Source organism: Panthera uncia (genome assembly GCF_023721935.1).
Source record: "Panthera uncia isolate 11264 chromosome B3 unlocalized genomic scaffold, Puncia_PCG_1.0 HiC_scaffold_1, whole genome shotgun sequence".
NCBI lineage: Eukaryota > Metazoa > Chordata > Mammalia > Carnivora > Felidae > Panthera > Panthera uncia.
Window position 1 is genome coordinate 51,877,344 of NW_026057582.1, and position 21,326 is coordinate 51,898,669.

Here is a 21,326-nt window from a genome sequence, read left to right on the forward strand (position 1 = left end):
GAAGGAAACAATCAGCAAAACCAAAAGGCAACTGACAGAATGGGAGAATATATTTGCAAATCACATATCAGATAAAGGGTTATTATCCAAAATCTATAAAGAACTTATCAAACTCAACACCCAAAAAACAAATAATCCAGTGAAGAAATGGGCAAAAGACATGAATAGACACTTCTCCAAAGAAGACATCCAGATGGCCAATTGACACATGAAAAAATGCTCAACATCAGTCATCATCAGGGAAATACAAATCAAAACCACAATGAGATAACACCTCATACCTGTCAGAATGGCTAACATGAACAACTCAGGCAACAACAGATGTTGGCGAGGATGCAGAAAAAGAGGCTCTCTTTTGCATTGTTGGTGGGAATGCAAGCTGGTGCAGACCCTCTGGAAAACAGTATGGAGGTTCGTCAAAAAACTAAAAATAGAACTACCCTATGACCCAGCAATTTCACTTCTAGGCATTTTGTGCTGTTTCAAAGGGACACATGCACCCCCATGTTTATAGCAGCACTACCAACAATAGCCAAAGTATGGAAAGAGCCCAAATGTCCATCAATGGATGAATGTATAAAGAAAATATGGTATATTTATACAATGGAGTATTACTCAGCAATCAAAAACAATGAAATCTTGTCATTTGCAACTACATGGATGGAACTGGAGGGTATTATGCTAAGTGAGATTAGTCAGAGAAAGACAAAAATCATATGACTTCACTCATATGAGGACTTTAAGAGACAAAACAGATGAACATAAGGGAAGGGAAACAAAAATAATATAAAAACAGGGAGGGGGACAAAACAGAAGAGACTCATAAATATGGAGAACAAACTGAGGGTTACTGGAGGGATTGTGGGAGGGGGGACGGGCTAAATGGGTAAGAGGCACTAAGGAATCTACTCCTGAAATTGTTGCACTATATGCTAACTAATTTGGATGTAAATTTAAAAAAATAAAAATAAAACATGTTAATAAAAATATCTTTATATTTCTATTTCTTAATTGTCTCCATTTGCATAAAATTGTCTACAAACAATTAAAGTTAATTAAGATAATTTATCACTTGGAAATAAAGCCATTTTATCAGCAGGTATCAGCTTGTTAAGCAAACAAAAAATAAGTTTTAGGGAAAACAGTCAATCCTTCTTACTAAGAAGGCACAAGAGGCAAAAAAAAAAAAAAAAAAAAAAAAAAAAGAAAGAGAGAGAAAGAAAGAAAGAAAGAAAGAAAGAAAGAAAAAAGATCCCTTCCTAATACTTCCTGTTTGGAGGAGGTGTTTTGTTTTCAGACTCATTAGACGTAATTAGCTAATCATGCTTCTTTAGCAGCTTATTTTGCAACACAACCCTATAGATTTGATAATTCACACTTTGGCAATCTTCTTGTATATGAAATATGATAAAATTCTCATAAAAACAGCAGGTACTTTAACTGCCAAAAGAATTCTGTAGCCAGAGTCCTTTGGAAATTAAATCTTTTTAGGTGTATGCAACAAAGCAATATTCATTATCAGCAGTTACACTGATTTTAGACAGATATTTATGCAGCTTTCTTATATAAATAGCAATTAAAAAGGATTTAAAATGCTGAGACTTTCTCTGAGTATAAAACAGGGTAGCAAAATGATACATGGAAGTTTTATGAGACTGAACTCACGACCTTCAGATTATAGATACATGGAAGTTTTAAAATCCATGAGAGAGGCAAGTGAAACCCTCTGAAGAGGATAGGAGTGAAACTTACTTGCATACTAAGTACACTCTAAAAATGTAATAAGTGTAAATATCATTATTATGAGTATTGATGTTAGAAGAAGAAAGAACATTTTAATTTTGGGGAAAAATATTTCCTGGTTGATGAAACAAATGATTCCAAAACTACATAAATTTAAAATTTCATGTAAAATCTACTTTATATAGGGGAGGAAAAATAATTTTCCCTGTACCCTTCTGAGTTTTTAGTTGAAATCCTTGTGATAAAAGATTAGTAAAAGAAAACAGTCTATTAATGATGGGCAGCATGAGACAAGCTGAGGGGTAAAGCACAAGCTAGCAGCCCCCACCCCCGCCCCAGGTGGAATATGTGTGATATTCCTTGAACACTCCTGGCTACCCAAGAACAAAGGAAAGCGTTTTAAGTACTTGCCATGGTAATGTGGGAAACTAAGGCAAATGAAAAATTAAATTCCCTTACTGCTACAGTCCATTGACAAGTCCTTGAAACAAGCAGAGTGACCTCCCTCTAGTAGCTTAACTGCCTCAATGATGACACTTTGCTAGAGGCAAAAGAGAACCTTAGCTTAACATTATCCCAACCTTGAGGATTCTGTAAGTCAACTTCCTTTATCTAAGCTGCCCTGAGATATATGCTGGCAATCATACTCTAAGCTTACGTACCCCTGATATACATCTGAAGGGTCTCATGACTGAGGTTTTATTAAACGGTACAAAATGGCATTTTCCTAGCAACAGCTAGCCCCACAAGGTCCTGGAAACTTGCTTCCAAAATTCCTTAGAGACTTACTCCATCCCTGACCCCCTCCCAACCTGAGGGTATATGATGAGCTACCCATCACAACCCCAGTGCAGTTCTTGTCCATGAGTCCTGACCCCATGCTTCAATAAAATCACCTTTTTGCACCAAAGACGTCTTCAAGAATTCTTTCTTGGTCGTCAGCTCCAGACTACCCCACCATCACCCCAAAACATCATCAATGAACATGTAAACTTCACGTATACATAGGAAATACCTAGGAGAAAGAAGTAACCTCCACTCCAAACATAGCTTAGAATTCAAGCTTAAATGTCTTAATAAGGAAAGGGGAGGGTGGTGTGTATAGGCCTCTTAGGGGAGAGTAAATAATTTGGGGGAAAGATGAAGGGGCCCTTAGCAGAAAAGATAGCAGATAGAATGGTTTGTAATCCACTTTGTCTGGGGGTGATGCCACCTTCTAATCTCCTTTCTATGAGAAGAGTGAATCTTCCCTGGTTAATGAAATTCCCAGGGAGAGGATTTCTGACAATGGAGTTACTTTCAGAGGATCAGTCTTTAGGCAGATAAGAAGAATTCAGAGAAAGCCCCACCCTGCATTTGCTGTTTTACAAGTGGCTGTAGCTCAAAAAAAATCAATATATCAAAGTAGCATGTTTTGGAGTGGCATGTCCTGAACTCACAGAGTCATATTTTGGAGTGGCATATTCCCTACCCTTCAAAAGCTTCTTACATTTTAAGGGGAGTAATAAAAGGACTATAAGAATGTGATAAGGCAAGACTGTATATTGTAATTTTTAGGGAATTCACTAAAAGCATGATAAAAGTATGTACTAACAAAACATTAGAGGGCAAAATGGAATGACAAATAAACAATATCTGATTAATTCCAAGGAAAGTTGATGGGGTTTTGGAGTGCTGGGGGTGTAGAGCCAAAGGCCAAGAAAATTCTTGAGACGTCTTTGGTGCAAAAAGGTGATTTTATTAAAGCACTGGGACAGGACCCATGGGCAGAAAGAGCTACACTGTGGTTGTGAAGAGTGACTGGGTATATACCAAGGGGGTAAAGTCAAAAGGGAGGCCTCCAGAAAAAATTCGATATTGCCAAAGAGGACTCATAATATGCCAGGGGTTTTGCTATTGTCAAATTAAGGTTTTTTTCCCTCTAGTAAGGCATTAACATTATGACAGTAGGGGTTTCCTGGAGAAATGGTATACTCTGTATTTGCCTCAAGTATTGGTCAGTGGGCTGCAGGTTATAGGGAAGTTTAATTTTACCTGCTATTTCTTCTTGCCTTTGTTTCCCACATCACTATGGAGGGAAAGGTGATATTAGGACTCCAGGAAACTGAGTCTACAGGTTTCTGGAGATTAGGCTATTGATATAAGATTGCCTTTTTCTTGTGATTTACTAAGATATTTGTAAACTGGTGGAGGCTCATGTCCTGCATGTCTGTGATCTCCATCAGTTAACTCTTTGTTTTCTTTCCTTTCCTTTGTTCTTGGGCAGCCAATAGTACATGAGGATATCCCACCTAAGGGGAGGGGTGTGTGCTAGCTTGTGTTTTGCCCTCAGTTTACCTTATGGTCCCTCATCAGTTACCATTTCTCTCATGAACATGGATCAAAACAAGTGAATCAAATCTAATGTATCTGCTTATCTATCATCTATCCATCTATCGATGATAATATGTCACAAACAAATAGAATTCATCTCAGAAATGCAAGACCAATTTAACTTTCAAAATATATCTGTAAATGTGGTTAATGAATACTATAAAACATTGGAAGAATAAAGGAGTGTAAGAAAAGCTATTTGACAAAAATTAACACCCATGCATGATAAAAATTCTCAGCAAACTAGGTACAGAAGGGAACTGATAAAGAGCATGAAACTTATAATAGCAAACAGTGCTCTCAATAGTGAAATATGGAATATTTTGTAGCTGAGGTGAGGAATGCGATAAGGATTTCCACTCTTAGCTTTTGTATTTAAATATGAAAAAGTAATTTTAAGTAACTTTAAGTCATGAAAAGTAAAATAATAGCTAAAAAAATCTATGAAAGAAAAGCAATGTGATTAAATATTAAAATATACTCGAGAGGGGTGCCTGGGTGGCTCAGTTGGTTAAGAGTCCTATCTTGATCTCCACTCAAGACATGATCTCAGGATGAGATAGAGCCCAGTATCAGGCTCCCACTGACAGAGCAGAGTCTGTTTGAGATTCTCTCTCTGCTCTCTCTATGCCCCTCTTGTGTTCTCTTTCTGTCTCTCAAAATAAATAAATAAACATTAAGAAAAAAAAAATATATATATATAGAGAGAGAGACACAGAGAGAGAGAGGGAGAGTGCATGCCTCAGAAATTAAGAGTGATACTGACATTATGTCAATGGACATAGTATGTATGCAGAAATTAAGATGAACAAGAGACTTTAATATTTGATAAAGTTCTCATCTTAAATCATCGGGAAAATGATGTACTACAAAGAAAATTTGTTTCAGAAAAACCTGATAAGCATTTGGAAAAAACCAAACAAACAAACAGAAAAACCAAACAAACAAGGTTTTATGGGTTTTATCGGGATCTAACAATATATACCAGGGAAAATTCCTGATGGTCCTATTATTTAAATCTGAACCATAAAATTACTAGGACATGAAATTACTAGGATAAAACAAAGTAAATTATTTTATGACCAGGTATGACAAAGATTTTCTAACTATGACACAAAATCCTGAAGCTATGTATGAAGAAAGACAACTGATAACTTTGATATAAAAATAAACTTCTGTTTAGCAAAAAGCACCATCATAAAATGAGCAGATTTAAGTTCGTGCAATACTACATCTTCCATATTGAAGCCTGCAGCTATTAGAAAGGCAAATAGCATGTAAGCTAACTTTAGGAGACCAATCTTGTCTCAAATATCAAAAAACTTTGCTACTCACTGTCTACATTGTCTTCATCAAGATAATTAATTTCCCTTTGCCAAGAACTGTGAAGAGTCTAAGATTTTACCACACTTGAAAGCCAACAAATTTGCCTATCACAAGTTTTACAGATTCTGGTAAACAGATGAAACGACTAGATCATAGACAAAGAACTTCATTATTAATGACACGGAAATCAGCATGGTTTCATGCTCACTTCAATTCCCCCTTGTCCCTCAAATCCCATGGAAGTGATATGGAGGCAGGCCCATGTAGATGCTAGGCACACAGTGAGTTTGCCATCTGAGAAACTTCAAGCTTAGGAGATTTTAAAGGAGTCTGTTAGCTAAAATGTTAAACACAGGAAGATACTATATTATACTGGTCGGGGGAAAATAATTCAGCCCTTTACCTTGGTTCAAGACACTAATAATATCTTCCTATGCAGTTTGCTATACAAACATCCTTTAAAAAATAATATGGAATATGAGCTGATACTATGTATACTATGAAGAAACTGTCTCCCAATATTCTTAGCCTTGGCTGTTTCAGTTGTATAAGGTGGATTGTCAAGCAAGTATCATTGGTTGCCAATTACCAGGAGTAGAAGTCAGAACATTTTTGCCCACCTCATCTTGGTATCTGAGTTGCCAAGGAAAACACAACAGGTCAAGCACTGGGTAGGGAACTATGTTTTACTCACACAGAGAAGAGACAGAAGGTCAGCTTCATTAGTGAGCGTTGGTCCCCCACAGCCAGCAAGTCCCATTTATCTATCTTAGTGTTGCTGCAGAACCAAGGATCCTGTCTCCTACCTGCAGGGGACAGATATAGCAGTGAGACTGGACAGATGCCACATGATACATTTCCTTAAACATAACAAAGGAACACACTGAGTCCGAAATAGGGAAAGATATTCCCACACAAGGTGACAAGCCTAGTACAAACTGTAAGGATTCTTCATCCCTTGGTAAGAAAGTATTTTGGGTCCAAGGCCCATTCATATATGGCCTTGGAGATTAAAAGACTGCCTTTCTCAACATGACTAATACACACATGTAATATGTGATAATACACATATGTGACATATGTGATATATGCAGTGACAATAATTATATAGGAAAATGTCTGAAAGGTATCTAGGGCAATGCTAGCACCTAAGTACTCATAACAGACACTATTATATTTTTGGTCATAATTATATAAACTATCTTCAAGAATCAGTCTATATTTTAAAACACACATGTTAATCTATGTTCTATGTTAATCTATGTTCACATACTTCCTACAACTAAAGATAGGTTTCTTTTTTATACTGAAATACAGAGATTAGTTTTTAGTTTCTATCAATATGTGTTTTGATCCACTATTGAAGGACTTTGAAACCTAACTCTGTATCTTCAATGGTCAAAATAAATATTTCCCACAATATCTCTAACTCCAAAATAAATAATCAGTGCTCTACATATATTATATAAATGGTAATAAAATTTATCTTTTTAAAGACCACTAGTCATATTTTGAGGGAATCCTTTTTTATTGTGTACAAAGCCAGCTTAAATTATCCAAATGTCATGTACTGGGGTTCAAAATCCTAAGAGCATGCTGAAAACAAATGGTATACGTGGGAAATTAGATCTATCAAACCTGAAACAGATCAGTGTGAAAAATACTGATTGGCTCAGAATAGAAGTCACGTTTCCCAGGAGCTTTTCCATTTTCAGTTTGGCATGATCTAGGATTATAAAATGCTAAAAGCACCAATGTTTAATTCATCTTGAAGATACCAGACACTATACAGATCGGCACAGTACACAGCCTTATAAAGGTAAATAACTTAATATTTACAGTCAAAATTTGCCATCCCTGATTGCAATTTTAAAAGTAAATGAACTCCCCATTATTTAATCCCTGAAACACAGCTTTAATTGTTAAAACGTAACCCCAAGAAAAGGTACACTGTTTAATTAGGTGTTCCTGTGAATGGTTGTATACTTGCATTTATAAAGGCATTAGCTCATCAGGGTAAACTGAATTAATGCTGTGCTCAAACTGCTAAAAGGCATGAGGAACAGTCATTTAAAAATTAATTTAAAACAATTTTTGAGCATGCCATGGGAAAACAAAAGTCATTAAGCAGTATTATTAATATTCACAGCAGCTGTTACACAATCATGCATCGTCTCCATGTTCAAACTTGCTTTCTAATATAGTATCTTAAAATACTCTATTAGTCTGTAGTTCATCATACACCAATGTGCTGCAAAAAGCTTTAATGTCAATTTCTTGTCAGTTTACCAGATTGTTCAGTATATGTTTGTTCAGTATATGTTTGGGATTAACTGTTTTTGAGTTACATTAGAGAAACCTATTAAAAAGCCTATTGTTACTCCTAAACATAATCCTGTAAACAAATTGAAATTACTTTTTCCCATGCATCTGACTCTTCCTTAGGCATGTCCAGATGGCCTTCAGACAGTGAATCATGTCTTCTGCTCTGTCTTCAGCTCGTCTATGCCTTTATTTATGCTGTCTACTATCCAAAGTACTTACATTTCTCTACATAAATTGAAGCATTTGTATTGAATCCCACAGTTGAAAACATATATCTAAGCAAATGAGTAGCCAAACTGTGCTAGCCCAGTCTGGTCAAGATCATTCTAGAATTTAAGAATCATATGCTCTTGGGTAACCCTAATGTAGGGTCTTTGAAAAGTCTTAAAAAGTGATAAGCTCTTGTAAGAATGACTAAGAACACACAACAAAAAGCATAAAGAACCAACAGCTGGATAAAAAAGGGAGGTTAAAAGCTAAGAGAATATTATGAATATTATGAAGAATTTAGGCTTACAAATTTCAAAAGTTAGGTGAAGTGGAAAGTAGCAAAAAGTGCTAACCAAATTGATATAAGAAATAGGAAATATTAAAAGACTATAACAATTTGAGATACTGAATCCAGAAATAGAATTCTTCCCACATGTAAAATTCATGACTAGATGGCCTTAACCGTGAAATTTTCTAAACATTATAGGAAGCGGTAATGTCCATCTTACACAAAGATTTCCAGAAAAGAAAATATGGGAGCACTTCCTAACTCATTTAAGAAGCCAACAGAATTCTGTTATGAAACCCTGGCAAGCATATTACAAGATTAGAAATTTTTTTATAAAGATGAGAATTATCAAGTTTGCTGAAGGTAATCTATGAATTAACATCATTCAAAGATAACTTTAAGGATACTTCAGACATTAACTGTACAGCCCTCAATACAGAATTGCAAAGTGAGTGAGCTTGCAAAGCAGACGACGACAATAAAGACTTGGCACTTATCAGTGCTTCCAACATACCAAGCATCTTCTATGTGCTTTACTCACTTAATTTCCTCAACAATTCTATATGGTAGGCACTATTTTAACCCGACTAAATTATTCTGCTTCCCTTTTGCTCCCTTTCCTCTCTCTTAACCCCCAGCTAAGTCAGCACTTGGACAAGGGTTTATAGATGCCTGATCCATAGCACTTTCTCTGAATCCTGCTGCCTTCCCAAAGCAGAATAAAAGGTAGTTTGTAAGTGGGGCAGGAAGTGAGATTTGCAAACAAAGGACAAAGATGGGAGTCTGTCAGAGAGAAAAAAAAAGGAGGCAACAGGAATAAATAATTCCTGAATTCTCCAACTCCAATGATGTTCTGGTATATCCAGTCGTTAGAAACGATGAAACCTTGACATTGGTCTAAGTTTGTTCCAATTAGAATGAGAAAGGTGAGGCAGGTATAAGCAGAGCCCTGAAGTGGCATTAGAAGATAATGCTGAATTGCTCTTTCTTCCAAAAAGTTCCATGACTCTGGTATGAAATTATCACTCTGCAGAAAGTGCTTTGTCCTGATTCTTGATGTGCAAATCTAGTTATACATTAAATAAATATGACACATGGAATGGGTTAGAATATAGCTTCTGCTATCTATGAAAATAAAGATACTTATGAAGTTTTGCAAAGTGCTTCAAGAGATCCCCAGAGAAAGACACTGTGGTAAATACAAATTATTAATAATGTTACTTTGGATTTTTATAGAGACTTTGCTCTAAACTGCTGGAAGACCTTTCACAATATTATTTACTTGTTGAAATGTCTCTAGTGTGTTTCCTCTGAAGGGCCTATTTCCTAATGTCTTGGGCATGAACTTAAATTACAATGCTCCAGATATTTCAAAAATGACACTCCCTTCCAAGTCATTTATTTGTTATAGCATTTCTACAAGATTAAGAAGGTACAAAAGTGGCCACAGTCAGACACAAAATTTGGTTAGCATCCCAAAGCTACATACTCCTAATCCAAAACATTTTTCATCTGTTTTTATTTGTTTGTTTCTTGTTGGATTTTGGTTTTGTTCTATAACATTTCCTCTATTTTGTTAAGAGAAACTGATTGGTATAAACCTAATATTACATATTTTAAATTATTATCATTATTAAACTGATAAACTATGCCAATTTAATTTTAATTTAACTCCAAGTATTAAACTGTATAAGAAAAACTCAAAATATAACTTAAGACTGATAAAGTATTGATTTCCTGCAAGCAGCTGAACTGCCTATGCTATAAATAGAAATTTTGAAAGTAATCTTTTTATCGTTATGCTGTGACTTTTCCCTGCTAAAAATACATATTATCCAGTCTTTTTACTAAAAATAAGCATTTTATTTTTTTTTTAATTTTTTTTAACGTTTATTTTTGAGACAGAGAGAGACAGAGCATGAACAGGGAGGGTCAGAGAGAGAGGGAGACACAGAATCTGAAACAAGATCCAGGCTCTGAGCTGTCAGCACAGAGCCCGATGCGGGGCTTGAACTTACTGACTGCGAGATCGTGACCTGAGCCGAAGTCGGCTGCTTAACCAACTGAGCCACCCAGGCGCCCCAAAATAAGCATTTTAAAAGTGATTTCAAATTAATTTTTAAATAAAAGTACCATTTATTTGAAAAATTTAAAAACAAATACATGGTATTTTGGAATATATTTCATATAAAAATTGGGGGATTACCTAAAAAATTATTTTCCCACAGATACTCTATGACTGGTTGAATACCATAGAAAAGTTACAAGAGGAATGAATATCATAGAAGAGTTATCAAAGAAATTCTCTTATAAGAAAATAAGAGTTATAAGAAAAAGGGTGGGAAGATACTGAATACATCAGATAGGGTTTTGGGGCAATTTTGCTGCTTAACAACCCCAAAAGTCTAAATTCCAGTGGCTTAAAATAGTAAACAATTATTTCTCACTTAAAGCACCATATGTAGCCTTTAGATCTACTGACCCCAACTGAGATGTTCTGATCTTGGCTCCAGGCTATGGCTTGTGTTCACGCTATTCCGTATGTCTTCTCATACTCCTTGGACCATAGCTGCTGCAGGCATCTTATGGCAGATGGTAAAAGTGTGAGAGGGCAAGCCTAAGCGTGGACACACAGTAAAGCCTCTAGACCTATCACACCCACTGAATAATCCATTGGCCAAAGCAAGCTGCATGGAGAAGCCCAGAGTCAATGGTGCAGGGAAAATATACCTGACCGTGTCTAGTGAAACTTTTATAGAACTGCAAAGTAGCATAGCAAAGAGTGTATGTGAAAAATTCTTTCACAGAGAGGGAGTGAAGAATTGGTAACAATAACCCAATATGCCATTTTTGGGAAATCACCATTGCCATATTACTTGAAGAATAATTTCTGTCTGCCTAATCATGTGCTCAGAAATGCAAATATTTTTAGTCTTATAATATAACCTGAAACAGATTTATTTCTGTGGGAGCCTAGGAAACAAAATTCTTGGATTAATTTCTCCTCATTTTCATAGTTCAAAAACAGAACAATTATCCAAGGAAAAACAAAAAAAATTATTTGTGTTAAAAGTGAAAGTGGACAGCAAGCATTTGGTCCTACATATTCAAAGAAGTGGTTTCTGGAGGCTCCTTCCCTGAAATATTTACTAATCTCTATATTTGTATCTCTCAATCTAACACAAAGTTTTTCATTAAAATACAGTAAAATAAAACTGAAAATGTAAGTGTCCTACTTATGTTTTTAATGAGGTCATAAGTATTGCACGAAAGGTTTTGTATCAGAATAATAAAATGAATTATTCTACCAAAGTAAACTCTAGATAGCTTTTTATTATATCAGTTACTATGTCAATAACCCTGAATGTATTTAATTTGTACAACTAAAGCGCTGAGATAAATGATGATATTTTCTTTGGTACATCACAAATGTTGATTTCTCTCCAATAGGGGATTGACTCCAAATACAAAGAATATATACTCTCTTCTATAACCCTGTAAGTTTCTTAACTTGATGGGAAATACTTAGGTAACAGGATCAGCTAATACCATTTCTGTTAACATTTTCTAACCGGGATATTACAGATGTAACAGCTTTACGTACAAAGGAGTTCATATATATAGATATCCCTTACATAATGCTCCAAACTCTTATTTTGATTACTTGTAATCCAGTATTTTTGCTTCATTCACCTCCCTGATATTTTAGAGGATTTCCAGGCATATTTGTATACACCCTGAAACGGCACTGATATACTTCAAGGACATGAGTGATCTCTAACACACATCTAAAGGATAGAAGCAACAATGATCAGCCTTGGTCATCACCGTATCTTGATATGCACTGGTGTCACACTGTCATTGCCTCTCACTACTCACAGTTCAGGAAATATTTCACAGAGGAAGGATTACCCCCTCTCTCTGTGAGACAGTCCATAAAGGTGGCCACAAAGGCTATCTTTGTGGCAGGCTTGTGCCTGATTTGTTAAATTTCCCAAAGCACTCATGTATCCAGAATGGTTGAGTTGAATTGGGTAAAAAGTAGCCATCACTGCACTGGTAACTAACAACTCCTTCCAAATCTTGAACCTATTTTTTTTCTATTGAGACCATATTTCCTTAGTGAGTTTCCTCTCCAGGTCTTTCCCCCCCCCCCCTACTATCTTACAAAAGTTGAAGACTACTCCATTGCATTATAGATATTTGCACACACCCAGATTGCATGAGGTTAGAGTAAAAAGTTCCTAAATTAATAGATGCAAATAGAAATGTGGAAAAGAGGCACCACCCAATTCCACCAATCAGAATGATTTAAATCCCAATTTAACTGGATATGTTTCAGTAAAGATGGGGTTTAACTAGAATATTCAACTATCTTTGCTACAGACAACCCAACTAAATGCCTTGTTGCACCCATATTGCACACATGTATGCAAATAAATGCTTCTTTTTTTAATTTTTATTTTTTCAAATAAATGCTTTTCAAAATTCATGAGTCCATGTTTACTCGTGTAAAAATATTTTAGTAGCTATAATCACAGTTTCACCCTAGACATTTTCTTATACCTCCTAACTTTCTCCCTAAAAATGTGACCCAAGAATGACAAGTTATTTCACATATGTTCAGAACAATCACAAGAACATTTTGACTTTTATTAAAGTGAATCTCACACCAGATAAATACTTTTGGCAACATGTGGTATACTTACTGAAAGAGTTTCATGTGGTCTAATAAATAAGTTGGATTTATTGAAGCCATGGATCCAAGTCACCATATATTCAATTGAGTTTATATACACCAAACTCTGTTTTGCTTAACACTCAATCATTTCTTGATTTCATTTAAATTTTCTTTACAGAAATAATAATAGACTTTATACTATTGAACTTCTTTTCCCCAACAGAACAAAGTTTTTATTTTATGTGCAGTATATTATTTTTTCTCTACATATTTAGTAGGTGCCTACTGTGTACCAGATGAAGGACAGGTGGGTGTGGGAAGCAGCCAAGCAAAGAAAATAGCATATGAATAAAGCCAAATAAGCATATAAGCGTGAGAACTTTGGGTTGTTTAATATAGCAGGAATTTAGAATGACAGGGAAGGATGAGCCACTTGAAAGGGTCAGAATATAGAATTTGTAAGAAGTTTGGGCTTTGTCCTGAGTACAATGGAAAATCACTGAAGCAGTATAAGCAGGTAAATACCATGACAAAATCTACATTTTAGAAAGATTACTGAAGTGCAGAGGCTAGATTGGAGGGAATGGATTTCAGGACACCAGCTAAGAGGTTATATAATCTAAACAAGTGATGTGATGTAGGACTGAAATTAGTGGTATTGGGAGGGAGAGAAGCAAAAAGAAAATGCAGGTGGAATCTATAGAATTAGGTGATTACTTGGATTATAGAATAAGAGGCAGAGAGAAGTCAGAGAAAACACCCAAGTTTGGGTCTGACGTGGTAAATTGTAGGGTGTGCAATCATTGGGATAATTACCACAAGGGGATTCGCATGTTATGTAAGGAGGAAGATGACTGTGGTGGGTATATGTGAGTTTAAGATGACTATGTATTTCCAAGCAGAAATACCCAATAGGTATATAGAGTATAATCTATAATAAGAGAACTGGGCTAGAAATATCAATGTTGGAGTCATTAGCATCTAGAATACTGGAAGCCTTATGAGTAAGAAAAATAATCCAGAAAGGGTGTTCAAGAGAAGAGAACTGAGTTCTAGGATAGAATCCCAAAAGGTGCCAATAATTAAGAAACAAAGGAGTACAGGATGCAACAGTGGGCACTGATAAGTTGAGGCCAGAGAGGCAGGCAGAACACCAGACACAACACCAATATGTTGGCCCCCCAAAAGCAAGAGCCCATTTCTAGGTTATTGCTGGCAAATGTTAGGAGGTCAAGTATAATGAAGAATTTTCTATGTTTAATAACACGGAATTGGTAGCTTAACCTTCTAAAAGAAATAATAATAAAGTTGTGAGATAGCAACTAGGTTGTAATGCTTTAGGAGTGAGTGGGAAGGGGGAGCTGAGCCAGGAGACAAGTTCCACAGTCATATTAAAGGAAAGGAGGACAGCATGGAGAGTCTAGGTCAGAGGATAGAGAACAAGTAGTAAGTATACAATACAAAAACTATATGGCTTTGTTCTAATAGTAGGGTGATTTTTATCTCAGTCATCTGCCTTACTGATACATGCTTTAGAAGATTTACAAATAGCTGCATGCAAAGAAATTAAACATCTCTCTCAGGAATAATGGAAAGTCCTGAAATTCTTTGACATTGTTACTAACTCCAATAGTTCTGTGTCTGTGACATCTGAAAATATGGTAAAACCCCAAATAGTAATTTCCAAGGCCTTAGACTTTAGTAGTTAGTAGAGTTAGTGCTTGAGTAAAGTCGACTGTTCATAAAACCTTATTTATAGTATTATAAACCTCATTTACCTAAACTCCAGTATCAGATTATGGAATATGACTTATTTTCAAGGAGATGTTTTACCTGATGTTAGTAACAATCAGAAGCATTTTCTAATTTTTTAAGAAGTTCCTTCAGAAGAAACCCCTCCTATTACATATATCTGTAATGTAAGTTTTAAAAATTCACTTTCTAAAATAGGGCTTCATTTATTAATTCAACTGTTAAACATATTTATCCATTTATTCACTGTATCTTTTTAAAAAGCCACCATGTACTATATGACAGAGTTGAGTTCACACTACAGCTGGTATTATAATGGGGAGAGTTGATGAGTAAATTAGAATAGTTCTTCTCCTTTTAAAGCTCAGAATCTAGGGATGATGACTAATATGGAACAAGTACATTCAAGAAAGAGAAATATTCAAAGGTTTTATTAAAGTGTATAACAGTATCTGGCCTACTGTGAAGATTTATGGAAGAGTATGGTTGGCTAGAGGATATAACCTTATAAGCTTGTTTGAAAATTTAAAACTAATTGTAAAAAAACACCTTACCTTCACATGAATAATTATTAGTATGAATCAGTGTAATCAAACCCTTAGAATATTATTTTTCAAATGAAAGAAGCCTACTATAGTTATCTGCAATTACTAGAAAGAAGATAATGTAATTTATATAATATTAAAAGATTTTAAAAAATGGGATGCTTTAGAAATAAGATGTTGCAGTTAATTAGATTTTCTGGTTAATTGAGCACTAAGAGCTTTTACTGCAATGTCACATTTGAATTGAAAATTTTAGTGTAATCATGTATTTTAATTGGCTACAAAACTATAATCTGAAAGATCCCTACTCATACTTGCTGTGGGAGGCATACATTAGAACCCTTTTCCATACAACTGAAAGAAAAGTCAACACAAATGTTGTAAATACAGGTGTACTTTATATTTCATTTTAGACTCACTCATCAACTATTTTTTAAGTAGAATCACCTGCTGTACTGTTAAGTAGAATGCCCCTGCTCTACTGTTCAATGTTGGCAGTGATTTAAACATGGGGGAAATTTTACAACAGACCTAACCCTTCTTGTAAATCATCCCAGAGGACACATATTTCAGTCTGTCGTTTCACAAGAAGGTAATACTAAAAGTGAGCTTGGTACAACATACAATTCAAAACAAACTTGTTCCAGATGATTTCAACATGCATTACATATTCATTAGTTGATGACTGAGGTGGGGGGAGGGTGGAAAATAACACCAGCTGATTCATCTGACTAAATGATGATTGTTTTCCTTTCAGTCAAGAGCAAGTCAGCTGTTTTTCTCCACTAATGCAGGATGCGTGTGTTTCTACAGGAGCCCTTCTCTGTTAATGGACACAGGAACGACAGATTCATTGGTTAGACACATTGGTGGAAATAACATGGTTAATGTTTTACATGTTGTTCTTAAGTGGTCCTTACTAAGTTTTAGTGATGTTAACATTTTTATTTTATTTTTTTTAATGTTTATTTATTTTTGAGACAGAGAGAGACAGAACATGAATGGGGGAGGAGCAGAGAGAGAGGGAGACACAGAATCCGAAGCAGGCTCCAGGCTCTGAGCTGTCAGCACAGAGCCCGACGCGGGGTTCCAACTCATGGACCATGAGATCGTGACCTGAGCCGAAGTCGGACGCTTAACCGACTGAGCCACCCAGGCGCCCCGATGTTAACATTTTTAAAAGTGGCATTAACACTCTTTCCTTCCCTCCTTCCTTCCTTTACTTTTTTTTCTTAAAAAATCTCGGCCCCATATAAACAGATATTATTGAATTAATATATTTGTATACTTTTCCAAAACTTTTTGAGGTGACAATAAAATGCATATGAAATAACTTAGTGAAATAAAGATAGAATATCATAGTGAGGGAAGATATACTTAAGCAGGGTCACTTTGAATAAATTTGTATTTTTGCCTACTACTTCCTGGAAGACTAGGGAAAAAAGGAGAAAATAAATTACATAGCCCTATTATGAAAAAGTAAGACTTATACCTCATCTCAGGAGAGAGAAAATTCTCCCTGGCAAGAATTACAAAACAAAATTCTCACATGGAAACTGAAGGGATATGATGCATATAAGAAGAGATACTGTGCATGAAATAATTAACAGCTATATAGGTAAAACAAAACTACAATTTTATTATTATAGTCCTTTAAGAATGAAATAAATTTATCATTTACTTAAATTCTTATCTTTGGTCTGGTTTCTAGGCTACTTTGCAAAGAGTTAACGTACTTGCTTGGGTGTAAACACTCTAATATTGGTTCCTTGTTTATATAGTAGTTTTATATTCATTCACACACCAAAAAATCTGTTTCTTTTCTCTACATGACAAAAATTCAAATGAGCTTCATTTCCCAACAGAGGTCTAGAAATTACATTTAAAAAGCAATCTTAAAAAAAATTTAAAATAAAAATAAAAAGGATGCTTATTAGATTTCCCTAACAAAAAACAAACTGCCGTTATATTTCAAGTGCAATTATATATCGAGTCTGCCCCAGGACATTTGAATCATGCTATACTTTAAAGACAGTTAAGTGCCTGGGAATGCTACTGCGGTACAATATAAAATAATGAAAGCAAGATAAAACACATACATGAGAAAATGACTAGTAATTTTCTGGCAATTTAAAAAGTACTATTTTTTTCCTTGCTTATATGGGAAGGAATATATTTATAATATTACTTATAACCCACCACCTTCCCCTCAAATATGTGAGATTTAATATAAGATTTAGAGTGAAGGATGGGAAAAATAAAACAAAAATTAAATTCTAACTTCTAGGAATGATGTATTTCTGCTTATCAATAATGTATTTGGCACTCTGGTATATATAACTAAAATCTAACCTGACATATGGACCCCATATTAAAGAGTATATATGAGTGAAAATTCTAATAGGATTTGAACAACAGAGAGGGAGAACAGTGCTCAGGTTTTTTCTTAATACAGGTTAGGTTTAAGACTATCTAAGTAAAGCAGTGTATTTGAGAGACTGGGCTCTGGATCCAGACTTCCTGACTTATCTGGGGCCCTGTCACTGACTAGGTGATTACATTGGAAAAGTTATTTGACCACTCTTGCCTCTAGTTTTCTTATCTATAAAATAAAGGCAACAACAGTATATAACTTATGCATTGTTGTAAGGAATAAATTACTGCAGGTAAAGCATTTAGAATAGTGCCTGGAATATAGTAAGTGTGAAAAGGTTATTTTATGATTATTCATAATATTTTATATGGGAAGTTACAGATTTACCTTTTATATAAAGGCTATGAGGAAATAATAACAAAATTTCAGATCAGTAGTTATTTATTAGAATGAAAATGCCCAGGTGATAACGTGGATGGAACTGGAGAGTGTGATGCTAAGTGAAATAAGCCATACAGAGAAAGACAGATACCATATGGTTTCACTCTTATGTGGATCCTGAGAAACGTAACAGAAACCCATGGGGGAGGGGAAGGAAAAAAAAAAAAAAGAGGTTAGAGTGGGAGAGAGCCAAAGCATAAGAGACTGTTAAAAACTGAGAACAAACAGGGTTGATGGGGGTGGGAGGGAGGGCAGGGTGGGTGATGGGTATTGAGGAGGGCACCTTTTGGGATGAGCACTGGGTGTTGTATGGAAACCAATTTGACAGTAAATTTCATATATTAAAAAATAAAAATAAATAAATAAATAAATAAATAAATAAAAAGAAATATGGGTTTTTTTTTTTTTTGGCTTTTTAAGTTTTAGTTCTAATTCCAATTAAATGTACAGTGTTATATTGTTTCAGGTGTACAAGTTAGTGATTCATCACTTCCATACATCGCCCAGTGCCCATCACAGGTGCACCCCTAATCCCCATCATCTGTTTAACCCATTCCCTCACCCCCGTTTCCTATGAGAATCATCATTTGGTTCTCTATAATTGTCTCTTTCTTAATTTTTCTGTCTCTCTCTTTTCTTTACCCTTTGCTCATTTGTTCTTAAATTCCTCATGTGAGTAAAATCAGATGGTATTTGTCTTTATCTGACTGATTTTGTTTAGCATTATAGTCTCTAGCTTCACCATGTCTCTGCAAATGCCAAGATAGTCTTTTCCTGGCTGAATAATATTCCATTATATATTTATATCACACTATATATATATATATCACATCTTCATTATCCATTCACCAATTGATGGACACTTGACCTGCTTCCATATCTTGGCTATTGTAAAGAATGCTGCTATAAACAAAGGGGTTTATGGAGCCCTTTGAGTTAGTGTTTTTGTATTCTTTGGTAAATGCCCAGCAGTGCATTTGCTGGATTATAGGGCGGTTCTATTTCTTAACTTCTTGAAGGACCTCCATACTGTTTTCCACAGTGGCTGCACCCATTTGCATTCCCACCAACAGTGCACCAGTGTTCCTTTTTCTCCACATACTCACCAATACCTTTTGTTTCTTGTATTGTTGATTTTAGCCACTCTGACAAGTTTGAGGTGATATCTCATTGTAGTTTTGATTTGTATTTCTCTGATGGTGAGTGATGGTGAGTATCTTTTCATATGTCTGTTAGCCATCTGTATGTCTTCTTTGGAGAAATATCTGTTCATTCTTCTGTCCATTTTTAAATTGGATTATTTGTTGTTGGGGTGTTGACTTTTATAAATTCTTTTTATATTTTGGATACTGATGTTTTAATCAGGTATGTCATTAGCAAATAACTTCTCCCATTCAGTATGTTGCCTTTTAGTTTTGTAGATTGTTTCCTTCAGTGTGCAAAAGCTTTTTATTTTGATGGAGTCACAATAGTTTATTTTTGCTATTGTTCTCTTGCCTCTGGAGACAAATCTAGAAAGAAGTTGCTAAAGCTGATGTCATTGAGGTTACTACCTGTGTTCTCCTCTAGGATTTTTATAGTTTCAGTCTCAAATTTAGGCCTTTCATCTATTTTGAATTTATTTCTGTGTATGGTGTAAGAAAGTAGTCCAGTTTTATTCTTTTGTGTGTTGCCATCCAATTTTCCCAACACCATTTGTTGAAGAGATCGTCTTTTTCACACTGTTTATTCTTTCCTGCTTTTTTGAAGGTTAATTGACAGTATGTTGTGGGTTCATTTCTGGGTTTTCCATTCAGTTCCATCTATCTATGTGTCCATTTTTGTGCTAGTACCATATTGCTTTGATCACTACAGGTTTGTAATAAAACCTGAAGTCCAGAATTGTGATGCTTCCAGCTTTACTTTTCTTTTTCAAAGTTGCTTTGGCTATTTGGGTTGTGGTTGCACACAAATTTAGGATTGTTTGTTCTAGCTCTGTGAAAAATGCTGTTGGTATTTTGATAGGGATTGCATTAAATGTGTAGATTGCTTTGGGTAGCATAGACATTTTAACGATATTTGTTCTTCCAATCCGTGAGCATGGAATGTCCTTCCATTTCTTTGTGTCATCTTTCATTTCTTCCATCAGTGTTTTATAGTTTTCAGAGTACAGGTCTTTAGTCTTTATTAGTTAGGTTTATTCCTAGGTATCTTATCGTTTTTGTGCAATTGTAAATGGGGTTGATTACTTAATTTTTATTTGTGCTTTTTCATTATTGGTGTATAGAAATGCAACAGAATTTTGTACGTCGATTTTGTATCTTGTGACTTTACTGAATTTGTGTATCAGTAATAGCAATTTTTTGGTGGAGTCTTTCAGGTTGTCTATAGAGTATCATGTCATCTGAAAATAGTGAAATTTTAACTTCTTCCTTGATGATTTGGATGCTTTTTATTTCTTTTTGTTGTCTGATTTCTGTGGCTAGGACTTCCAATACTATTTTAAGTAACAGTGGTTACAGCGGCCATCCCTGTCTTGTTCCTGACCATAGAGGAAAGCTCTCAGTTTTTCCCCATTGAGGTTGATATTGGCTGTGGGTTTTTTATATAATGCCTTATGTTGAGGGCTTTAAACCTACTTTGTTTAGGGTTTTTGTCAAAAAAAATGCTTTCTGTGTGCATCTATTGAAATGATCATATGGTTCTTATCCTTTCTCTTATTAATGTGGTGTCCCATTGATTAATTTGTGAACATTGAATCACTCTTGTAGACCAGTGGCATTTATTTCACTTCATCATGGAGAATGATTTTTTTAAATGTACTGTTAGACTGAACTTTTTAGCATTTTGTTGAGAATTTTTGTGTCTATGTTCATCAGAGATATTGGCCTATTGTTCTCGTTTTTAGTGATGTTCTTATTTGGTTTTTATATAAGAGTAATTCTGTCCTCATAGAATGAATTTGGAATTTGTCCTTCCATTTATATTATTTTGGAATAGTTTGAGAATAGGTATTTTTTAAATGTTTGGTAGAATTTGCCTGTGAAGGCATCTGTCCTGGACTTTGGTTTGTTGGGAATTTTTTTATTACTGATTCAATTTCTTTGCTGGTTATCAGTCTTTCAAATTTTCTATTTTTTCTTGTTTCAGTTTTAGTAGTTTATATGTTGCTAGGAATTATTCATTTATTCCAGGTTGTCCAATTTGTTGGCATACGGTTTTTCATAATATTCTCTTATGTATTCCTGTGGTGTTGGTTCTCTTTTCTCATTTGTGACTTTGAGTCCT